Source organism: Bos mutus, chromosome 8, assembly GCF_027580195.1.
Source record: "Bos mutus isolate GX-2022 chromosome 8, NWIPB_WYAK_1.1, whole genome shotgun sequence".
Taxonomy (NCBI): domain Eukaryota; kingdom Metazoa; phylum Chordata; class Mammalia; order Artiodactyla; family Bovidae; genus Bos; species Bos mutus.
Window position 1 is genome coordinate 524,253 of NC_091624.1, and position 21,989 is coordinate 546,241.

Below are 21,989 nucleotides of genomic sequence, written 5' to 3' on the forward strand. Positions count from 1 at the left end.
GTCAATTCTAAAGGAAATCAATCCTGAATGTTCATTGCAAGGACAGATGCGAAAGCTGAAACTCCAATACTTTGGCCACCTGATGCAAAGAACTGACTCATTTGAAAAGACCCTGATGCTGGGAAAGATTGAAGGCAGGAGGAGAAGGGGACGACAGAGGATGAGATGGTTGGATGGCATCACTGACACAATGGACGTGGGTTTGGGTGGACTCCAGGCGTTGGTGATGGACAGAGAGGCCTGGTGTGCTGCAGTCCATGGAGTCGCAGAGTTGAACATGACTGAGAGACTGAACTGATTCCACACAAAAATATATTTATTTTATAGTATAGTCATAGTAAAGTTAACTCAAAATAAAGTTTATTAAGACTGAAGGGTATTGGGTGAAGACCAGTGTCCACGTGTCAGGCACATCCCTGTGAACGACCAGAGAACCACCTGTTCTTGAGAACTGTGCCTCCTCAATGCTGGTTTTACTCTGGTTTAAACCACTTCACTCAGACATGGCATTTACTATCATTATCAATTAAGTTTTCACTAAGTGTTTAGATATAGGAACAGTACAGATGTGGTTGACACAGATGTTTTCTTTCCTTGAACCAATTTTTGTTTGTGTGACCTGGAGCAAAGGACTCGAGAAGGACTTTAATAAAATATTAAAGGAGGAACAGAATTTTAATATCATCTAAATAAAATTTTAATTTTGCAGGTAAGAAAACTGGAGCTCAGGAGGAAATGTGGCCTCCGAGGAAATAGTCATAAATCATTTCAGCTCCTAAGAAAGCCCGCAGCCTTGTAGGACAGCACCGTGAAACTGTCTCTAAACTCCCAGAATCACGCTGTGAGGCTGTGAGGACTTTGAAGCCTGCAACAGCGTCTTCTAATGTCTGAATAACTCCTCTTGGGCAGAGTTGTCCCCTCGCCCGCTGCTCCTGCTCCTGTGGAACGCAGACACTGTAACTCTCAGAAGACTTCCTTTTCCTGCTCTTGAGAGGATAAATAATGTAATTTTTTTGGCTTTCGGCCCAAAAATAAGTGGAAGCAAACTGTGCTGGCAGGTGACTGTCTTGCTCCATGCTCGTCACCACTTTGTCAGATTAGGGAACTTCCACCTCTGACCAGGAAGCCGTGGCCCCTGGGAACAGGGCAACTCAGCAAGAAGCCGCAAACGCCAGACACACACTCCAGGCAAGATTTCTCTGGTGACCATCATGTCTTGAAATCAACCCACTTGTATTAATTACACCTTGCTGACCCTCTAGTATGGTTTATATCATGCTCAGAAATAGACTATTAATGATTATTAAGTAAATATTATTACACTTTCCTAGTAAGCATGGAGTGTGTAAACACTATGATTTTGAGTGTTTAGGTTTATTAACTGAACTTCCCTGGTGGCTCAGATGGTAAAGCGTCTGCCTACAATGTGGGAGACCTGGGTTTGATCCCTGGGTCGGGAAGATCCCCTGGAGGAGGACATGGCAACCCACTCCAGTATTCTTGCCTGGAGAATCCCATGGACGGAGGAACCTGGTAGGCTACAGTCCATGGGATCGCAAGAGTCGGACACAACTGAGCAACTCCACTTTCTTTCTTTCAGGTTTATTAACTAACACAGCAGAGGTTTGATTCTGAGTTTTGAATTCTTGATGGAAAAAACCTTGTCACACTGACTACTTCCCAGGAGGCCTGAGAGCACATCTGGATGGGGGTCCCTGCGGTGGGGGCAGCGGGGGCTTCGGGGAGGAAGCAGGTGGCCCTCATGCCACCGGCCCGTGCGAGGCTCTGCTGTTTATGTTTCAGCCGTCAGTCCCGAAGTCTCAGCTGATCCGAAGAGCTGAGCCTGATGTTTCCTGGCAATGAAGGTCTGGGAGGTCTGCAAGCTGTTTTGTAATAAGCGGTTCCAGAGAAGATGACCGTGTCCCAGCAGCAATAATCGTGAGGGTCAAACATTCAGAACATCCCGAATCGCAACCCCTGCTCCTGGGTTTTGGTGAAAAACAAACAAAGCAGACATGAATCCCAAAAGGCGAGAGAACGTGTGATGGGAACAGATAATTCCTGAATCTTCATGGCCTGCTTTATTACTTACTGGTGCTTTCTTATGAGGCATTAAAAATAAATAAATACAAGCTTTTTAAGGCCTTTTGTTAGTGGGACACAATGCAATAAAATTCATGAGCCTAAACTGTTTTTATGTGTGCAGCTGTGAATAATCCAACTGTTCACTGAGAATTATCCAAATGGGTCTTCGAGGTATTTCTTTATAGCAGAAAAATCCAGAGCAATGGGATAATTTAACTACATGTTTTGTTTTGAAACAACTTGAAAGTTTTTTGTTACCCACCATATAAATGCTGAGCATAGATTACTTTTGCGAATACTGATACAGAGAATTTACTTAACAATCATAAATACAGAGAAGATTAATATCTATAATACATAAAGTGAAAGTGAAGTTGCTCAGTCATGTCCGATTCTTTGAGACCCCCATGGACTCTAGCCTACCAGGTTCCTCCATCCTAGGGATTTTCCAGGCAAGAATACTGGAGTGTGTTGCCATTCCCTTCTCCAGGAGATCTTCCCGACCCAGGGATTGAACCCGGGTCTCCTGCATTGTAAGCAGACGCTCTACCGTCTGAGCCACCAGGAAGTCCATATATATAAAGATGTCTACAAATAAAAAAGAGGAAGATCATGAGTAATCAAGGCAATGGTTAGCAAACGCAACAGGGTTTTGGCTGAACTCACAACCAGTGGGTTGGAGGGAAAAGCCCCACCCACTGGCTGAAAGGTGTTTCCCTCTGAGTTCTGAGCAGACCCCTGGGGTGGTGTCTGCAGGGGATGCTGGCGTCTGGGCAGGTTTGGGGATGGCTGACATATACTAGACATAGCTGAGGAGTAGTCATCTTGAAAATATCAGTAAAATGGATAAATTTATGAACAAACACAACTAGCCAAAGTTCATTTAACATTTTTAGTTAGTCGCTCAGGCATGCCTGACTCTTTGCAGCCCTATGGACTGTAGCCTGTAAGGCTCCTCTGTCCCTGGAATTCTCAGGCAAGAATACTGGAGTGGACTGCCATCCCACTCTCCAGGGGATCTTCCTGACCCAGGGATCAAAACTGAATCTCTTGCATTGCAGGCAGATTCTTCATCAACTGAGCCACTAGAGAAGCTCATTTTTAAAGACAATATAAATATCTAATGCAGAAAATTTTAAAGTAATGAATAATCGTCAATGGTTCAGGAGTTAGAAAGTTATGCTCATAAGTTCTTTCAAGATTTCAAGACTTAACCCTGGGAAAGTGAAGTCGCTCAGTCGTGTCCGACTCTTTGTGACCCCATGGACTGTAGCCTATCAGGCTCCTCCGTCCATGGGATTTTCCAGGCAAGAGTGCTGCAGTGGATTGCCATTTCCTTCTCCAGGGGATCTTCCTGACCCAGGAATCGAATCTGGGTCTCCCGCATTGCAGGCAGATGCTTTACCGTCTGAGCCACCAGGGGAAACCCACAAAAAAGTTCCGGATCCTGCTCCAGGACTGACTCACCCACGCCCCCGCCTTGCCCTGTGAAGTCAGCACAGGACTGACCATGACCATCAGGAGGTGTGTCAGAAGGACAAACCCACCACAGGACGTCTTTGGAAAATCCAGAGCAGAGCCCTCTTCTCTACAAGGAGGCTCAGTACTAGGAAGCCAACATGGTGCTATGGGACCACATTCAGGATAGTGAGATTTATCTGATCGTCTCAAGGGTTCCAAATAGAATCACACCGTACACCCATTCCTGACAGAAAGCCGTCTAAAATCCACCGTGGGAATCATACTCAGAGGAAATCCCATCAATAACTGCAAACAACCACAATTGCCTCTGGAAGCTTTGATCGCTTCTATATCACTGTCTTTCAAACTCCTTCATGTAGGAGACGTTCAATAAATACACTAAATAAAGGACCCATTGAGAAGACAAAAGATGGTGTTGTGTTGACTTGAGTCGCTGTGTGACAAAGTGCCTCAGCCCTGTGCCGTGCGCCTCATGCGTGAAGGAATTCGAGCCTGATTGACCTTGGCAGCCTATGGCTGCTCCTTGTTGAAATTATGACAAAACCCCTCACACAGGCTTGTCTGACCCCAGACTGTGGCTTCTGCACTGGAAGGCCGAGCAAACTGAAGGGGAGGAGGCAGAAGGGCCCGGGGTGTCTGGAGGGCTCCAGCCAGGTTGCAGCCAGGAGTGTCAGAAAGTCCCTGCAGGTGTGATGAGGCTGGACCATCGCCAGCACCAGAGGGTCTTCTGAGAGCCGACGCCAAAGCGGGCCTGTCAGGTGAGCTCCAAGGGGATTAGAGACGGCAGGAACCGGGCGGGTTCACCAGAGTTCACGCTTCCATGGGGAGATGGAGCCAGGGTATCCCACCCTCGCATGGGACACGGTCACTGCAGGCCTCCTGGGACTGTCACCCGACCAGGCAGTGGGGTTACCCAAGCCAGCAGGAATAAAAAAGTAGACGCCTCAAAAGAATTTTGAAATCAAGTGCAGTTATAGGGCATTTCATTTGAATTAGCTGACTGTAAAATGTTGAGACTATAAATACATTTTAAAATCTTTACTTCATGTGCAAATTTTAAAATAATTCTAATCTCCCAAGGTTACAAAGCCATGTGATTTTCAAAGTTGTTGGAATTTGTATATTGAGAATATTTTCAGGAAAAATATATACCTAGAGTCACTTTTTTAGTTATTACAAGTTCAACCACAGTAAAAGATTATAATTTTATAGGCCAGTGTTCCCAGCAGGATGCTCAGGAAGGTGTGAGAAATGAAGCAGAAAAGTGAGTTTCTTTTTATGAAATGTTTACCCATTATCTCGTGCCTTAAATAAAGTAAAAACACTATAAACTTCAATTACAAAGTATTGATGCTTTAGTTTGTAACTAGCTTTAAAATTCTAGGAACTAGGTTACATATTGTATCTTCATCTATTAAATCTATATTTTATATATATAAATGTATACAGATCATTTTTCAGTGTAGCTATAATTCTGCATCTCTGGTCCCCTTATCAATAAACTTCCCTAAGAAAACTTGCTTACCTCCTGCTTATGCTTTTAAAATGTCTTTATGGACTATTTATGACTTGGAGAATTAGCATAAAATAATATTGTAATGGCTTTGCACCGATAGCATCTTATTTCTTTGACCAAGAGCAGATGATTTTTCAACACACCCCTCATCTATTAACAAACTGTTTTCCATAATAACCAGCAGACAAAATAAATAATAATAGGAAAGAAATGCAGCATTTTCTTTCCTATTTTTAAGTTGATGGCCTCAGTTTTTAAAATGACTGACCTCAGGTTGATGTTTGCCTCTTCTCGTGTGTGTGTGTCACACACACAAACCCCTAATAAAACAGGGATTGCGACAGGGAGACGAGCGGTTTTCTGGTTCAGTAGCTCTTGTGAGATGCTTCCATGCTAACACATGCGGTGGTAGGAATTTACTTAACTGCTGTAAGCAAACCCAGGAAGGCTTGTTCCCCTACTACATGCCTGAGGGAATTCTGTGATAAGGAAAACAGGCAGAGTTCTTACTCCTGGAACTCAGTCTCCTAGGAGGAAAACCCATCAGCAACTAAATACAACCTGATTGTGACTATGCACAATCATCTTTACACTAATAATTAAACAGTATTTATCCTCAAACCATACTGGAAACTTTTACTAGAAATAAATATCTGATTATTAGAAATATAAGTAATATGGTATTATGGTTATCAAATAAAATTCAGCAAAATGACTTCATATTTAGAGCTGTAACTCTCAGGTTTGGAAGTGGCAAAAAAAATAGTTCGTCTAAAAGAGATGTTTTAGAATAGCACTCCGTTAAAACTAAGGTATGAGAAATATGTAGAGAAATGACTAGAGAATAAACACAAATAAACCCAGAACAAATCATAAAAACTTGATGCTGCTAAGTCGCTTCAGTTGTGTCCGACTCTGCGACCCCATAGACGGCAGCCCACCAGGCCCCGCCATCCCTGGGATTCTCCAGGCAAGAACACTGGGGTGGGTTGCCATTTCCTCCTCCAATGCATAAAAGTGAAAAGTGAAAGTGAAGTCACTCAGTCGTGTCCGACTCTTAGCGACCCCATGGACTGCAGCCCACCAGGCTCCTCCGTCCATGGGATTTTCCGGGCAAGAGTACAGAGTTTGTATTGCTTAAAAGAAAACAAAGGAAAAATGATTGTTTACGTATACACATTGGAGAGATAACTCAGCTTCTGTAGTCCATGATGTTTATGTTAAGGTTTTTTTTTTTTCCCCAATAACAGTAAAGAGCATCTTTACTGGGTAGAGGTGTAATCTGTGAAGAAGGCAGGCTCACAGGTTTCGAGGTCAAGCAGGCATCACTTGAGCATTCACAGTCTCTTTCCCTGTGCGCAGGCAAACCTGCTGACCCATCGTTTAAAAGTTCGGGTGCCATCAGTAGGTCCAGGATTGCTAAAACTGATTTTAAAAAATTCCCTGCTATTTACTCCAAGTGGGGACCTACATTTTAAGGTGCTAGATTTTCTCATTTCAAACACTATAAGATTAGAAATATTGGTTTGGTTTGCTTGGATTTTAAGAAAATTGAAAGCACAGAAAATATCTTCATAACTGTAGAGTGGGGAGGGGGTTGTGGCAGAGAAGAAAAGGAAATCCATTTATTTAAGAGGAAAATGCATAAAACAAATACTTTTGTTAGGGACAGAATTTTAAATTATGATAATTTGGTATCTTGAAATCTTGAAGGATCCAATTAGGATAACTTAGTTTCTTTAAGAACAAATACTACCTAACTGATAATAAAATATTACGGCTCTCTGCAAAGGATATAATGCAATATATTTTTCCATTCTCCTGTAACGGTCCCTGACATTTCCAGTGTTTCTCTTTTACAAATAACCTGGCCATGAAGATGATTCTACGTCCCTTGGGATTTGTGTGATAAATTCCTCAAGGTGCAGCCGTGGGGGATGGGCAGGTGCTCACCGTGTTCACTAGTTTTAAGCGGCTGTCTCAGGTGCTGGGTGGAAGCTTCCCTGGAGGCTCAGTGATAAAGTTTGCCTGCAAAGCAGGAGACTCGGGTTCAATCCTGGGTTGGAAGATCCCTGGAGGAAGAAATGGCAACCCACTCTGGTATTCTTGCCTGGGAAATCCCATGAACAGAGGAGCCTGGTGGGCTACAGTCCACGGGGTTGGAAAGAGTCAGACGCGATTTAGTGACTAAACTATAAAAACAGGTCTTTGGGAGGTTTACCCTCAATGCAACACTTCATGATCTCATGTGATTTTAGACGCTGACCAGAATGTGGTATTTCCGGACTGTGTATTTTTTAACCACTTGGTGAACGTTAAGTGGTATCACAGAGTTTTATTCTGCACCATCCTGATTACTGGTGAGGTTATCTTTATTTCAGTATACTTATCATTATACTCATTGGAAGGACTGATGCTGAAGCTGAAGCTCCAGTATTTTGGTCACCTAATGTGAATAGCTGACCCACTGGAAAAATCCCTGCTGCTGGGAAAGACTGAGGGCAGAAGAGGGTGTCAGAGGATGAGATGGCTGGATGGTATCACCAATGCAATGGACATGAACCTGGGCAAAACTCAGGAGATGGTGAGGGACAGGGAGGCCTGGCACGCTGCAGCCCATGATACAGCTGGGCAACTGAACAACAGCAAAACCATTCTAACTATCGTAGCACCTTGATACTTAGTAGGAAATGTCACCACTCCACTTTTTAATTTTGTTTATAAGTTTTTAGGTGCCATTTTCAAGGTCCATGTAAAAACCTGTTGGAATTTTTATTAGAACCAGAGAGAATTTGTAATTCATTTGGAAGCAGAAGGCATCTTGTTGCTAACAGGTGTTCCTATCCATGAATGTTATATATGAATCCCTGATTGTTCTATAATTTCATTCAATAAAAAGTGGTAGTTTTCTTTATTATAATCTCTTGGTTTTACTGAGTAAACAAACATATCATCTTCAAAGAGTAATAGGATTTTTTAAAATCTTTACAGCTTTTATTTGTCTTCTTGGACTTTTATCTAAAAATAGTACAAAGTAGACATTACTTTGCCAACAAAGGTCCATATAGTCAAAGCTATGGTTTTCCCAGTAGTCATGTATGGATGTGAGAGTTGGACCATAAAGAAAGCTGAGCATCGAAGAACTGATGCTTTGAATTGTGGTGTTGGAGAAGACTCTTGAAAGTCCCTTGGACTGCAAAGAGATCAAACTAGTCAATCCTAAAGGAAATCAGTCCTGAATATTTATTGGAAGGACTGATGCCAAAGCTGAAGCTCCAATACTTCGGCCACCTGATGTAAAGAACTGACTCCTTAGAAAAGACCCTGATGCTGGGAAAGACTGAAGGCGAGAGGAGAAGGGGTCGACAGAGGATGAGATGGTTGGATGGCATCACTGACTCAATAGACGTGAGTTTGAGCAAGCCCAGGAGTTGGTGATGGACAGGGAGGCCTGGCGTGCTGCAGTCCATGGTCACAAAGAGTTGGACACGACTGAGTGAACTGAACTGATATGTATAATTCTACATTTCTTCATTTTCCATTTCAAATGCGAAAAAGTTCAAAAGTGAATCCCAAGAAGACCTTCTACCAGCTTCCCTTCGTGTGAGGCTCCGGCACCTGTTCCCAGACACAGATGGATGTTTGCGTGCCTTTGACTGTCGAGCGCCTGCAGTTCCTTCCAGGAGGGAGTGAGGCCCAGTGAGATGGAGGGAGGCAGCGGAGAGCAAGGGAGGCGAACATCCCCAGGAGCCAAGGGCACGCTTCCCGTGCAACCGATGCCCAGTCCCCGCAGTCGGGTTTCGACCTCAGTGATTTCCTGACAAAACTGTCTCCCCCACTACAGTTCACACTGATATCCTCACTATATTTTACTCTGTTTTTGTTGTTGCTGTTCAGTGGCTAACTTTAATTCCATTCTGTTTTGGTTGCCTGACCTCAGGATTGTATTGTGTCCCTGTTCCAAGTCTTGAGTCTTTCTATTTGTTTCTACTCACATTTTTAGAACCTGCTGAATTAAATGTCAAGCTAGTTGCCTTTGTCTCCCTCTCAGTGTTGTGTGAATGAGTCTGTTTTCTGGCAAATGCAGTGTGAGGTTTACGCAGGCCGTAATTAAGGAATAATGGTGCCCTGAACGCACACGTCTGGGTCATAAGTCGTCCCACCCTCCCCCTTCCTGCACCCCTTCCTGAAGGGTCCAGGTCTCCTCTGATATATGAGGTGGTACTGAACATTTATTACAACAAGAGCAAAATACATACCAAACACCTCACTATAGTAACTGCAGAGGATTGAGATTACCTGTTTAGATGAAATACCATGAAACATTACATTTAAAACCAATTATATTTGTATTACTAAGACTTCAAATCTGCTACCTTAAACGTCTGTCATTGACACAGTCAATGTGCTATTGTAAGTAAACTGAATTTTAAAGAATCACAACCTTACATTTATGTATTATTTCACAATGACTAAAATCCCTGTTACTTTATGAAATTTGTTTTAATTATTTTATGAATATAAAGAGCTTCATAATCCTAAATTCCATGCTTAGCTTACTATTTAAAATGACAGTTTTAGCTGTAGATGAATGTAGTTTTGCTTCACAAAATTAAAGATCTTAGAAATATTTCCTCATATCTACCACTTGGCCTTTTCCTACTACATGTATGATATTTGTGTGTTTCATGTAATATGTACACATGTATTTAAAATAAAGCCAAAGAAATCACACTTTTCTTAGCAGCTGTTACTAGTTTTCAAACCTCTCAGCTCCGTGGGGTGTTTTCCACAATTAATGCTACAATTGGGATTAAGGCAAGGATTTTCCCTACTGATGGATGAATGATCTTGTTGGAATGAAGAGTCTGAGAGAAGAAAGTCAGACGAAACATGTCTGATGGTCTTTCCAGCAAAGCCTGAGTCCTTTATCCTGGAGGCCAAGGTGAGGTGCTGGCCCCGCACGCCCCGGGTTTCCATGTGCCCGCAGGACGCAGCCATTCCCGCAGGAGTGAAAGCCAGGCCGATGTGGGGGCTTTGGAAGCGGGTGGTGGGGATGCAGGCCACCCGGCGCCTGATCAGGCGCCTGGCTGGGTTGGGACTCTAGGAGCTTCCAGGCGCCCAGGAGTGGCAAGAACTGCTGGTCGTAGGACCCCACAGGGTCAGGCATCCACACTCAGGGCCTCGTTCCCACCCTGATCTCTCAGGAAGTACCTTCACTACCGGGCTCTCCCCTCAGAGAAGATGGGGACTCATGACGCTCAGGTCACTGCAGGTCTCTCCTAGGGGCTGGCTGTCAAGGGGCGGGAGGAAGCACCAGGTTTCAGGGAAATGAAACAGCTCTGCCCATTGACCCTTCATCCCCGGGTGGTGAGTCCACCTCCTCCCTGGGGGCTCTTATGTTCTGGAGGGAGAGGAGCCGCTCTCTCTACATGAGGCCTGTGGCGTCATCACTCTGAGAAGAGTTGGGGAGAAGGGAACTCAACTGAGCTGTGTGTTTTATCACTAAGGAGGCAGGATTAGGCACAAGGCCCTTTCATCTGGAGGAGACTCTATGACCAAGGCTGAGGGTGAGAAAGACCAGGCAGCTCTCTCGGGACTTGTGCCAATGGGCTGAGGGAGGTGGGGGTTCCCAGACTCGAGGAGCCCTAGGAGGCTGAACAACTGATGACTGAAATAAAGAAGCAGAGTGTGTGGCGGTCACCAGACCTGGAGGTGGTGACAGAGCTGAAAAGTGTCCAGGGAATGCCTGGGGGAGGAACGCTTGCAGGAGAGAGTTTCACAGAGGAAACAAAGGAAGAAATCAGCAAACTTCAAACGTGGACCCAAGAGGAGAGAACCGTCTGCCAGAGCAGCAGTGTGAGAGAGAAAAGGAGTACAGACTGCGATAGAGACTGGAGTAGAGACCCCAGTAGAGACTGGAGTAGAGACGGAGTAGAGACCCCAGTAGAGACGGAGTAGAGACTGGAGTAGAGATGGAGTAGAGACTGGGGTAGTGATGGAGTAGAGACTGGAGTAGAGACAGATTAGAGACCCCAGTAGAGACAGAGAAGAGACCCCAGTAGAGACGGAGTAGAGACTAGGGTAGTGACGGAGTAGAGACTGGAGTAGAGACAGAGTAGAGACTGGGGTAGTGACGGGGTAGAGACTTGAGTAGAGACGGAGTAGAGTAGAGACTGGAGTAGAGACAGAGTAGAGACTGGAGTAGAGTCTGGGGTAGAGACCCCAGTAGAGATGGAGTAGAGACTGGGGTAGAGACTAGAGTAAGAGTAGAGATGGCATAGAGACTGGAGTAGAGACAGGAATAGAGACTGGTGTAGTGACAGGGGTAGAGACTGGAGTAGAGACCCCAGTAGAGATGGAGTAGAGACTGGAGTAGAGACGGAGTAGAGACTGGAGTAGAGAAAGAGTAGAGACTAGAGTACAGACAGAGTAGAGACTGGGGTAGTGACAGGGGTAGAGACTGGAGTAGAGACGGAGTAGAGACTGGAGTAGAGTCTGGGGTAGAGAACCCAGTAGAGATGGAGTAGAGACTGGAGTAGAGACAGAGTAGAGACTGGAGTAGAGTCTGGGGTAAAGGCCCCAGTACAGACGGAGTAGAGACTGGGGTAGAGACTACAGTAAGAGTAGAGATGGCATAGAGACTGAAGTAGAGACTGGGGTAGTGACAGGGGTAGAGACTGGAGTAGAGACGGAGTAGAGACTGGGGTAGTGACAGGGGTAGAGACTGGAGTAGAGACGGAGTAGAGACCCCAGTAGAGATGGAGTAGAGACTCCAGTAGAGACGGAGTAGAGACTGGGGTAGTGACAGGGGTAGAGACTGGAGTAGAGACGGAGTAGAGACCCCAGTAGAGACGGAGTAGAGACAGTAGTAGAGACTGGGGTAGTGACAGGGGTAGAGACTGGAGTAGAGATGGAGTAGAGACTGGAGTAGAGACGGAGTAGAGACCCCAGTAGAGATGGAGTAGAGACTCCAGTAGAGACGGAGTAGAGACTGGGGTAGTGACAGGGGTAGAGACTGGAGTAGAGACGGAGTAGAGACCACAGTAGAGACGGAGTAGAGACTGGAGTAGAGACGGAGTAGAGACTGGAGTAGAGACAGAGTAGAGACAGAGTAGAGACTGGGGTAGAGACAGAGTAGAGACTGGAGTAGAGACAGAGTAGAGACGGGTAGTGACAGGGGTAGAGACTGGAGTAGAGACGGAGTAGAGACCCCAGTAGAGACGGAGTAGAGACTGGAGCAGAGTCTGGGGTAGAGACCCCAGTAGAGATGGACTAGAGACTGGAATAGAGACGGAGTAGAGACTGGAGTAGAGACAGAGTAGAGACTGGAGTAGAGACAGAGTAGAGACTGGGGTAGTGACAGGGGTAGAGACTGGAGTAGAGACGGAGTAGAGACAGGAGTAGAGACAGAGTAGAGACTGGAGTAGAGACGGAGTAGAGACTGGGGTAGTGACAGGGGTAGAGACTGGAGCAGAGATGGAGTAGAGACCCCAGTAGAGACGGAGTAGAGACTGGAGTAGAGTCTGGGGTAGAAACCCCAGTAGAGATGGAGTAGAGACTGGAATAGAGACTGGGGTAGAGACTACAGTAAGAGTAGAGATGGCATAGAGACTGGAGTAGAGACTGGGGTAATGACAGGGGTAGAGACTGGAGTAGAGACAGGAGTAGAGACTGGCGTAGAGACAGAGTAGAGACTGGGGTAGAGACTGGAGTAGAGACAGGAGTAGAGACTGGGGTAGTGACAGGGGTAAAGACTGGAGTAGAGATGGAGTAGAGACCCCAGTAGAGACAGAGTAGAGACTGGAGTACAGATGGAGTAGAGACTGGAGTAGAGACAGGGTAGAGATGGAGTAGAGACTGGGGTACAGACTGGAGTACAGACTGGGGTAGTGACAGGGGTAGAGACTGGGTAGAGATGGAGTAGAGACTGGAGTAGAGATGGAGTAGAGACTGGAGTAGAGATGGAGTAGAGACTGGAGTAGAGATGGAGTAGAGTCTGGAGTAGAGACCGAGTAGAGACTGGAGTGGTCGGTGCTCCCTCTGGGTCCACCCGGCCTGACCACTGGGTCGGCTGAGGGGGGCTTCCCAGCGCACCCCCATCTGCCCCTGGCCGTCGGACTCCCACCCGCTTGCTCTCCAGCGGCCCCTCCACGCGTCTGTGTTGTCACGACTTCGTCCTCGTGGCTGCAACTTTCCTCCTTTCTGCTGGGACAGAAACCCGGGTCCCTTCATCCTAGAAGACCTTCCAAGAAAGATTCTGAAATCACGGAACGGAGGAGAAGGAGCGGAATGACCTGAATCACCAAATTTAAACTCAGGGATTTTAAAGCGAACTCGACCCTGAAGAAAGCCTCACCTCAAGGTGAACAGAGGAGACGGTCTCCGTGTGGAAGATGGAGACCGTGGCGCTCACCAGCAATGGCGGCTGAGACGGGCTTGGCTGCCTCAGGGACCTCCCCGATCTTTTCCGGGGAAGTGGGACGCTGCCCTGGGTTCTGCAACTTCACCCTCGCCCGTTAGGGTGGGGACGCCCGCCTGGAGCCTTGAGGCGCGGGGCTCATGGGGCCCGCCTTCCGGTCAGCCGCGGCTGGAAGGAGCGAGAGCCGGGCCCGGAATCCGCGGGCCCGCGGGGACCCGTCACGCGAGGCCTGCAGCGCCACCTGCTGGCCGCGCTCTGAACGACCGCCGCTCTGGCTTCCGGAGACGAGCCTGGCTCTGGGCCAAAGTCGCTCCGCAAAGCGCGAGCAGCCGGGCGGCCGCCGGGTCGGCAGGTCTTCCCTTCAGGTGAGTCTCAGAAGAGGCTCCGAGAGCGGCTTCGGCCCAGACCCTGCCTGAGCATCGCAGCCCTGCGGGGCCCTGGGAGAGCCAATCCCTCAAAACCCAGAACCGAGCCCTTGGTCCGCCTGGGCCCAATGGGTCTTGTAGCGCAGGCCTCCTGTGCTTGAGCTTGGGAAACGCAGAGGGAGCTCCAGCGAGGTGAGCCTGGAGCACGAACCCCGCGCAGAGCTGGGCGGCTCCGGCTGACCTCACGGCCGGGCCGGGCTGCGCCCTGACGGTACAGCCACGGAGAAGCCGCCATTCTGACTGCAGCTCAGGCTCAACTAGAGGTTACGCCTATGTGTGGTTGCTGTGAAAGCGAGCTTAAAAATGTCATTTAGAGAAACAGGAATCAGTATCTTTCAATACCCAGCAGAGCAGCCGTGCTTGGGGTCTGGGTTGACTGGGTTTCTTCCTGCCAGCCCTTGGGTTACCAGGTCTGGGCCCCAAGGTTGATAGTTGACATTCCCGTTGTTTCAAGTAAATTACCAGAAATGTGCTGATAGGAATCACGGTAGTTTCCGTGATAAAATTGTGAAACAGCTCAATGAACTGTTTTTTTACCCCACCAAACCTCTTTGCTTTAAATTTCTCCCACACCGACCTTTTTCTTCCCCAGAAACACAGCTGTCGTCTTTTTGTTCCTCTCACTGGACCACAGCCGTGTCCAGCAGCTCCCTGAGGGCAGGATTGCCTGCTCTGTCCACCCTCTGAGCCAGCGTCTGGTGCAGCACTGACCCGGTGACCACACCTTAGGGATTACTGGGTGCATGCATCAACAGCTAAATGAAATTAAACAGCTTGTTGTATTTTCCCCTCTGACACCAAATTCCAGGCAGTAGGGCTCTTCCTCACAGCAAGCAGATCAACATAATCTGACACTGGCTGCCTAGAGTAACCTGGGGCAAAGGGTTCGGGCCACAAGACGGCCCCTTCCTTAGCTGCCACTGGGCTTCCAGGTCATCTCCTGGGCTTCCCACTACCAGGCAGGGCTCCGGCTCTACTGGGGCCTTTGCCAGGCACCCGGGGGTGAAATTAGCACATCACAATGCCACACCAGGTCCCTACAGTGGTAAAGGTAACTGGGAAATCTTGACCATTATATGTGCGAATGAAAAATGCTGCTGCAGTGTCAGTACACAAAGGAGGCTGCAGCCATCGAGCCCTTAAAGCCCCCGAAGGTGAGGCCTAAGGAGACTCAGGGTGGAGAGGGGATGCCCCCATCAATCGTCAGTCACCCCGGGGGGCCCAGGATGGGCAGACACAGGCCACTGGGCCCTGGCAGCCGGGGTGCAGGTCAAAAGAAAGGTGTCAGTGAGCCCAGGCTTCGCACCTTCTCACACATAGAAAAGGGCCAAACTCCTTAACTAGACATGTCTCGCTTCCTTTTGTGAATAGTGATCTTTTGATGTTGCGACTAGCTGGTCTCTGTTGCAAAAACTCCTATAGATCCTGGCTCCCCCCTCACCTCTTCAGAGCCATCCCTCAGAAGCATCTGAGAGGCTGTGTCCAGGGCTCAAGTCCTCAGTTTTGTCCTCCGAATAAAGCATCATTCTCAGCTTTAAGGCTGTGCATTTTTTTCATTCGACATACATATGCACATATTTGTATAATAAACACACTCATTGGAAAAGACTCTGAGGCTGGGAAAGATTGCAGGCAAAAGGAGAAGGGGCAGCAGAGGACAAGATGGTTGGATGGCATCACCGACTCGATGAGCAAACTTCCAGAGATATTGTAAGACAGAGGAGCCTGGTGTGCTGCAGTCCATGGGGTCTCAGAGTCAGACACGACTCAGTGACTGAACGACAACAATGCATAACGTGCAGGTCTATAAGTTATAACTGATATTCTTTTCTAATATAGATTTCGCAATTAAAAAAAAGTAAAGAAAAAGAGGAACTCTGAGCGGAGCAGGGGCCCAGGCACTTCAGAGGCGCTGATGGTGAGGCTGCTCCTCCTCTGCCCGTCTGCCAGGTCCCCCCCCCCAGGTGGGGCTGCGTTCCCTGGTCAGCGGGCTCGAGACTGTGCAGGTCACACTTCCTGGCAACCCCTGCTCACATCGATGAGGTAATATTTTCTAAAGGACTCTGAAATGCATCTTTAATGAATTAAGTACAACACACCTGCAGATGATTGAAGTAACACATACCTTTAGGTGCAATCTCGAGCTCTCAGAAACCACACATTGTTATGGGAATCAATACCCTGGTTGTTTTGTATTCCCGAAATACGGGCTTTGTGCCAAGCACATCTGTCTTGGTAGAAACAAAATCATTTTCTCCAATTTTCATGCCATTGCCTTTGCTAAAATACCCTTTTGAATGTATAGTTCAGTGCAAACATCTTTTTTTCTGTAGACTTCATACTTCTATAGGACCATCCAGAAAACAAATTGGAAGAATTACTTTAATTCTTTGGTAAATATTTATTGGACACAACTCCAGATGCCATGGAAATGTATGTATATGCCACACATACATAATGACACAAGTCCTGGATCTTAACTAAAAGCGGTTTCTATTTGAGTTTTTGTATAATCTGATCCATTCCTTCATGGAAATTATTACCTGGTTAGATAATATACAAGCATTTAAAGAGATGATTAAAATCAAAATAACATGTGCAAGCGTTTGGTAAGTAATGCCAATGTGCTACACCCCAAATAAAATGTACGTGTTCCATGATGTTCCCTAATTTTTGCTGAAACATGATGGGTGGGTATCAGCCATCCCTTTTCCCAGCTGAAACTTAGGCCCAGACAAGTCACCTCTGAGAGATGGCCCAGCTTCAGGAGGAGCATCAGCAGTTGGGCGGGGTGGGGGGTGAAGGCAGAGGGGCAGGCGGGCGGCATTTAACCTAAGATTTAAAGACCCAGGATGTAGTGAGTGTGGAAGGGTTCTGTTGGGTCCTGTCAGGTCTGGCTTGGTGCTGCCTGGGTCAGCCCGAGGGACTCGGGCCCTGGCCTGGCCGCCTGCAGCGCCCCGGCCTGCATCCCTGCAGAGATCTCGGCATCTGTCCCAGGGGAGCCCAGCCTCGGGAAGCTGCAGCTGGAGCCCCCGGGCCCCACGGGCCTCCCTTCATGGACCAGCCTGTTGCCATGGGAGCAGGAGCAGTGATGACACGTCACAGCTTCCCGTTGACGGCGGGTGTTTCCTCCTCGGTCCCCTGTGGCTGCAGGGAGAGTCCGCGTCCACGGCCCTCACGTGGACAGGGAGGGGAGCGGGCCCTCTCCCTCTAGGTCGTGATCGTGAGACTGTCCAGGGGGCTGACCAGACACCCGACCCCCAAAGGCTGGACTGTGCACCGAGGGTGTCACCCTGCACCCGCCTCCCGCAGCCTGGAGGCACGGCATACACGGCGCCCCAGGTCCTGCGGACGGCCATCGGGCAGTGAGCCCCGGGAGAGTCTTCCTCTCTGGGCACCATCCGCAGAGGCTGTAGGGAGGACAGCTTCCCAACACGGCTGCTTTCCCGTCTTCCCTGCTCTGAGCCCATTAGAGGTTCGCGTGATACCAAATCATGGGAAACACTAAGTGTTTGGACGATTTGTTTACGCGGGTGGATGCAATCGAATCGATAGCAGTTGTGCCCAGAGTCTGGGGAGTGATTTTCTGGAAAGGATTCTGACATTCCTGCCGCTGGGGGGTGGGCGTTGTCAGGCCGTGTGATGAAGGGTGGGTCAATTAGAGAGCCCGCTGCTCTAAACCAGTGCCACATGGCGGTCTGCTCGGGCCGCTGAGCAGCCCATGGCTCTTAAAGAGCCTTGGCAGATGGGACTTAGAGGCCTGTTTCCCCTGCCTTGGGCCCAGGTTGAAAAGATGATTCTGCAGAGTCCAGATTTAACACCGGTCATGCTTTGGCCCTGGGACTGCAATGGGTTTAGCTTCTCAGGGGTCCACCACCCACTCCATGTGGTACCAAGTGACCACGGGAGCTGGTTCTGTTCCCTTCAAACTGCTCCCAGCAAAGAACCTGGCAGTGTCGACAGAAAACCAGGGTTGAGCTAAATAACTGTGGGGAAAGAGCAAATTAGCCAAGATGGTTGGGCTCTCTCCCCCCACGATCTGTCAGTGTGGTTCTGTAACAGCTGGGATCACTCACAGCGCTGTGCGTGTGCATCGCCGTGTACCCCTTCGGCCACAGCCACGTCTGCCCTGTAAGCATATAAAAGCTTCACTGAAAAGCCCCTGAAGCTGCGTTAGGTCTGTGTCCGCCGAGTCAGCCCCGAGAGGAGGGAACGCAGCGTGTCTGCTGCTACAGCTGCTGCCTCAGTCTGGAGATTAAACGTGCCTGCAGCTCCCACGGCCCCTCAAGGGTTCTCCCAGCTTCCCCGCTCGCGCCTGCCTGCCCTGTTCAGCAAACAGTGTGAACAGGGAGACAACTGGCATAGTCAGCAGGACCAGCGACACAAGAACCAACACTTGTCTCAACTCGAGAATCATCCTGGGGCCTGCCGCGTACTAGGCCTGCTGACCCTGCTCAGACTTGTGTCCGCGCAGGATGAACAGCGAGAGGAACTTTGCCGGGGAGACGGACCATGAGACCCTCTCTGGCCCCAAAGTCCAGAGCTTCTCCACGAGCCTTCCCTGGTGAGACTGTTTCTACGTGTGCTCAGAAAGGCTTTGCTGGTTGTTGAAGGGATTTCATCCAAAACGATATAAAACAAGGCCGGGTGAGGAGATGCCACTGAAGACGCAGACTCAGCTCGTGGGGTGCAGAGCCAGGACCTAGGGGTGACCAGGGCTCCTGTGTTGCCCTCTGGGGTCTCAGGAGGGTGACCCAAGGCGGTGCTACCAGGGTCCTCCACGAGGCCCCACCGGAGGCAGGATGGCCCTGTGAGAACCTGGCCACAAAGCAGGAACAGTTCTGAGGCAGGAAGTGGGCCGGTGGCTCACTTTTTGTTATGGGGCCGTCCAGGCTCCCAGTCCACTTAGCCAGACCTGAGCACGCCGAAGGCCCCTGGGGGCTCGGCGCTTTGCTCTGAAAGTCAGTGTCCAGGTGCCTCACAGGCCGATGCCTGCACTGAGCCTTGTGCCACCAGAAGCCCTCGGCTGGGGTCACTCAGACTCATGGGCGGGTGGCCCTCCCGGCTCCTGGGCACAGGGAACCGCCTTCTCGTGTGGCCTCTTTCCTGATGCTGCTTCTCCCACCCGAGACCCCACGCCACCTCTGTCCCCGCCAGCGTCCACCTTCTTATGGACCTGGCAAAGTCTCTTCCAGAGAGTCTTCAGCCAGAGCCCTGGTCCTTCTGCTTCCTGCACGTGGACCCTTGAGCATCTGGGCTGCGCTGGAGCAGCGGGCACCAGGGACATTCCCACCAGGGACAAGCCCCAGACAGGAGCCAACTCCTTCAAGCGTCCGCAACTAGGAAACAAGAGAAGAAGCATCTGGGTGCAGGCACATTGTCTAGAGGGTGACTGGGCATTTGCCTGCAATCATTCTATTGCAAACTATGGCTTATTTGACATTAAATGGGATTTTTTTTCTTCAAAGTTGAACTTGGCAGAAATTCACTAAAAATGCTAGCTACACTCCTAAACCACAGGGCACATAAATCATTGAAATCAGAAGTGTTTTCAAGGAAATTGCCATTTAATTTTCTGAAAAGCAAGTGAAATACAATAACAGGTATGATTTCCCCTTCAGTCAAATGGGGGTCAGTGGTGGGAGGGCCAGGACCCTTCAGTCTGCAGGCACCCCCCTCAGGATCAGGCTGCACTGGCCTGTGAAAGGGTCTGCGGAATCAAGGCCTCATGGGGGGCGATATCCTGGGTGAGCCTGACTCATCAGGCGGGACTCCAGGAAGCCCTGAGGCAGCAGGTGGGGCAGGGAGACCCCAAATCTGCCACCAGCCCAGTGCACAAGCAAGGGGACCCCGGGGCCTGGATGAGAACCAGCCTCAGGGCCTGAAATGAGACCCGGGCTCAGCTTTCGGAGCTCACACCGCAATGTCTGTTGTGCAGAGAAGCCTAAAGGGAAGTCGCTCAGTCGTGTCCGACTCTTTGCGACCCCATGGACTGAAGCCTACCAGGCTCCTCTGTCCATGGGATTTTCCAGGCAAGAGTACCAGAGTGGGTTGCCAGTTCCATCTCCAGGGGATCTTCCTGACCCAGGGATTAAAGCCGGGTCTCCCACTTTGCAGGCAGACGCTTTACCCTCTGAGCCACCAGGGAAGCCCAACTAAGGCAGTTGCTAAAACTTAAATTATTTGCTGTCGTGTCCCAGCAGAATTCTCTACAACCGCCGCAGCACAAATGAGCGTGTTGGCGTCAGGGTGCCCGTGCTGTCCCCGGGCCGCCCTCGGGGCACAGGCCTCCAATGCACTGCAGGCTCGGCCACACCCTCCTGGTTCTCTGAGGCCTCATCCTGACGGAGCTGGGGCTGTGGGTTTTCCAGCCAGGACTGCAAGAGGAAGGGCACTGGAAAACTGCAAACCGTGTAGTTGGGTTGCTGTGGGTCCGAGGTGGCCAGGGCTGCAGAATTCAGTGCTCCAGTGTGAGAATGAGGCCCAGGGACTCACTGGCCAGAGGGGGGCGAGAGGGGTGCAGAATTCCGACAGCCCTGCTCACGTCGCGCGTCTGGAACAGGCAGCATTAAAGCGGTTGGGACATGAAAACAGGACACCGACCCCTCTGAGGGCAGGTGGCTCCTGAGACGGCGATGCACCCCCTCCAGGAGCCCTCTCCTGGGGGACCGTCCTTGATGAGGACAAAGCAGGGAGCCCTGGACAGCACAGTGCAGACGCATCTGAGGACCAAGGCCCGTGTGTGTGTGTGTGTGTGTGTGTGTGTGTGGTGCTGTGGGGGTGAGGGTGGGGCTCTCATTGTGAAGGCCCATGTGTATGTGTGTACTGTGGGGGCAGGCGTGGGGCTCTGCTTGTGAAGGCCCATGATGCTCTGGAGCCCCCAGCATTGCTGGTGTTGGGCACACAGGCCGGGAGGCCAAGGGAGCTGGGTTGACCCAGTGGGTCGGCTCTGGGGACGACAGTCAGCGCGGTCTCACTCTGAGCTCATAGGACCCCCGAGACCCCTGGAGTCTGGTGCTGAGCCCACCTGGCCTGCACCCCAGGTGGAGAGGAGGCCCCTCGGCCAGTCAGCAGGGGCTCCGCACACAGGCCGTGTTAAATCTCTGGATGTGCAGTGACGCGTCTGTGCCGCTGGCTTGCTCCTGACTCTGTCTCCTCCAGCTCAACATGAGTCTGTCTGGCCGTCTGCCTTGCCCTCCGCCGGGAGAGAGCTGGCCATGGGCCCGCCCCTTGTCCTGAGGGAGAGGCCGCCCTGGGCGGGAGCGGTGGGCACAGCCAAGCCTGTCGGAGGAGCTTCCAGAAGCAACAGGTCATTTTCCAGGGCGGGGCAGCTTCAGCACCTGAGTAATACGTGAAGATGTGTTAAAAACACGATGTTTGCAACTAAGACTCCAAAGTTCCCAAGCAAGCCAATGACTGAAAAACAGCAAGACAAGTTAACCTGTTGTGCGCTGTCACGGAAAAACATCGCTTTCTCCCAGAACTGCAGTTTGGGTTGTTACCCACATCAAATTATATGTAAACTCTGAATTTCTAGCCCCTTTATTGTGACACGAACAACTAAACCAGCTTTTACTATTTTTTGAGGTTGAATCTTGGGGAAATTCCACATCATATTTTCTTTTAGGGTGGATCATACATTGTATGGTCTTTCGCTGCTGTGACAGCTGTTTGGCATCTAAGGCGACAGCGGCGGGGGTGTGGGTGGGGGAGGGTCTGGGGCTCCGGAGACTGTGGTCCCTGCTTCTCTGTTCGCTAGACCCCTGGGCCACGGCTGCGCCCCTTCTCCGCGACCCCCGCTGGCTGAAATAAATCAGGATTCAGGCAGAGGCCGGGCGCCCCGGTGGGCGTCACAGGTGCGCCTGCGTCTCTGCTGCCTGTCCTCTGCCTTCACGGCTGCTTCTCACCCACTAATAGTTCCAACTACTAGCCTTCCTTCCAGTTTTATTGTAGAAAAAGAAGGGAAAGTGGGAGCTTATCTAGACGAGAACTGGACTCTGAAACGCGCGGAAGCGTTTCCCGGGGCCCAGCTGACAAAGTGCTGCAGCGCCCCCTGGAG

General features: G+C 49.7%; 1 long non-coding RNA gene and 1 other non-coding gene across 2 annotated transcripts; both read right to left on the reverse strand.

Annotated features, from left to right (window-relative positions):
* Positions 1-403: 403 nt before the first annotated feature.
* LOC138988943 (uncharacterized) lies at positions 404-13,686 on the reverse strand. The gene is made up of 3 exons (XR_011465210.1): positions 13,443-13,686; positions 2,509-2,673; positions 404-1,983 (listed from the first exon to the last, which is right to left on the reverse strand). It is a non-coding gene; the product is annotated as an uncharacterized lncRNA (long non-coding RNA).
* On the reverse strand, positions 2,581-2,653 carry TRNAC-ACA (transfer RNA cysteine (anticodon ACA)). The gene has a single exon. It is a non-coding gene; the product is annotated as a tRNA-Cys (tRNA).
* Positions 13,687-21,989: the final 8,303 nt, after the last annotated feature.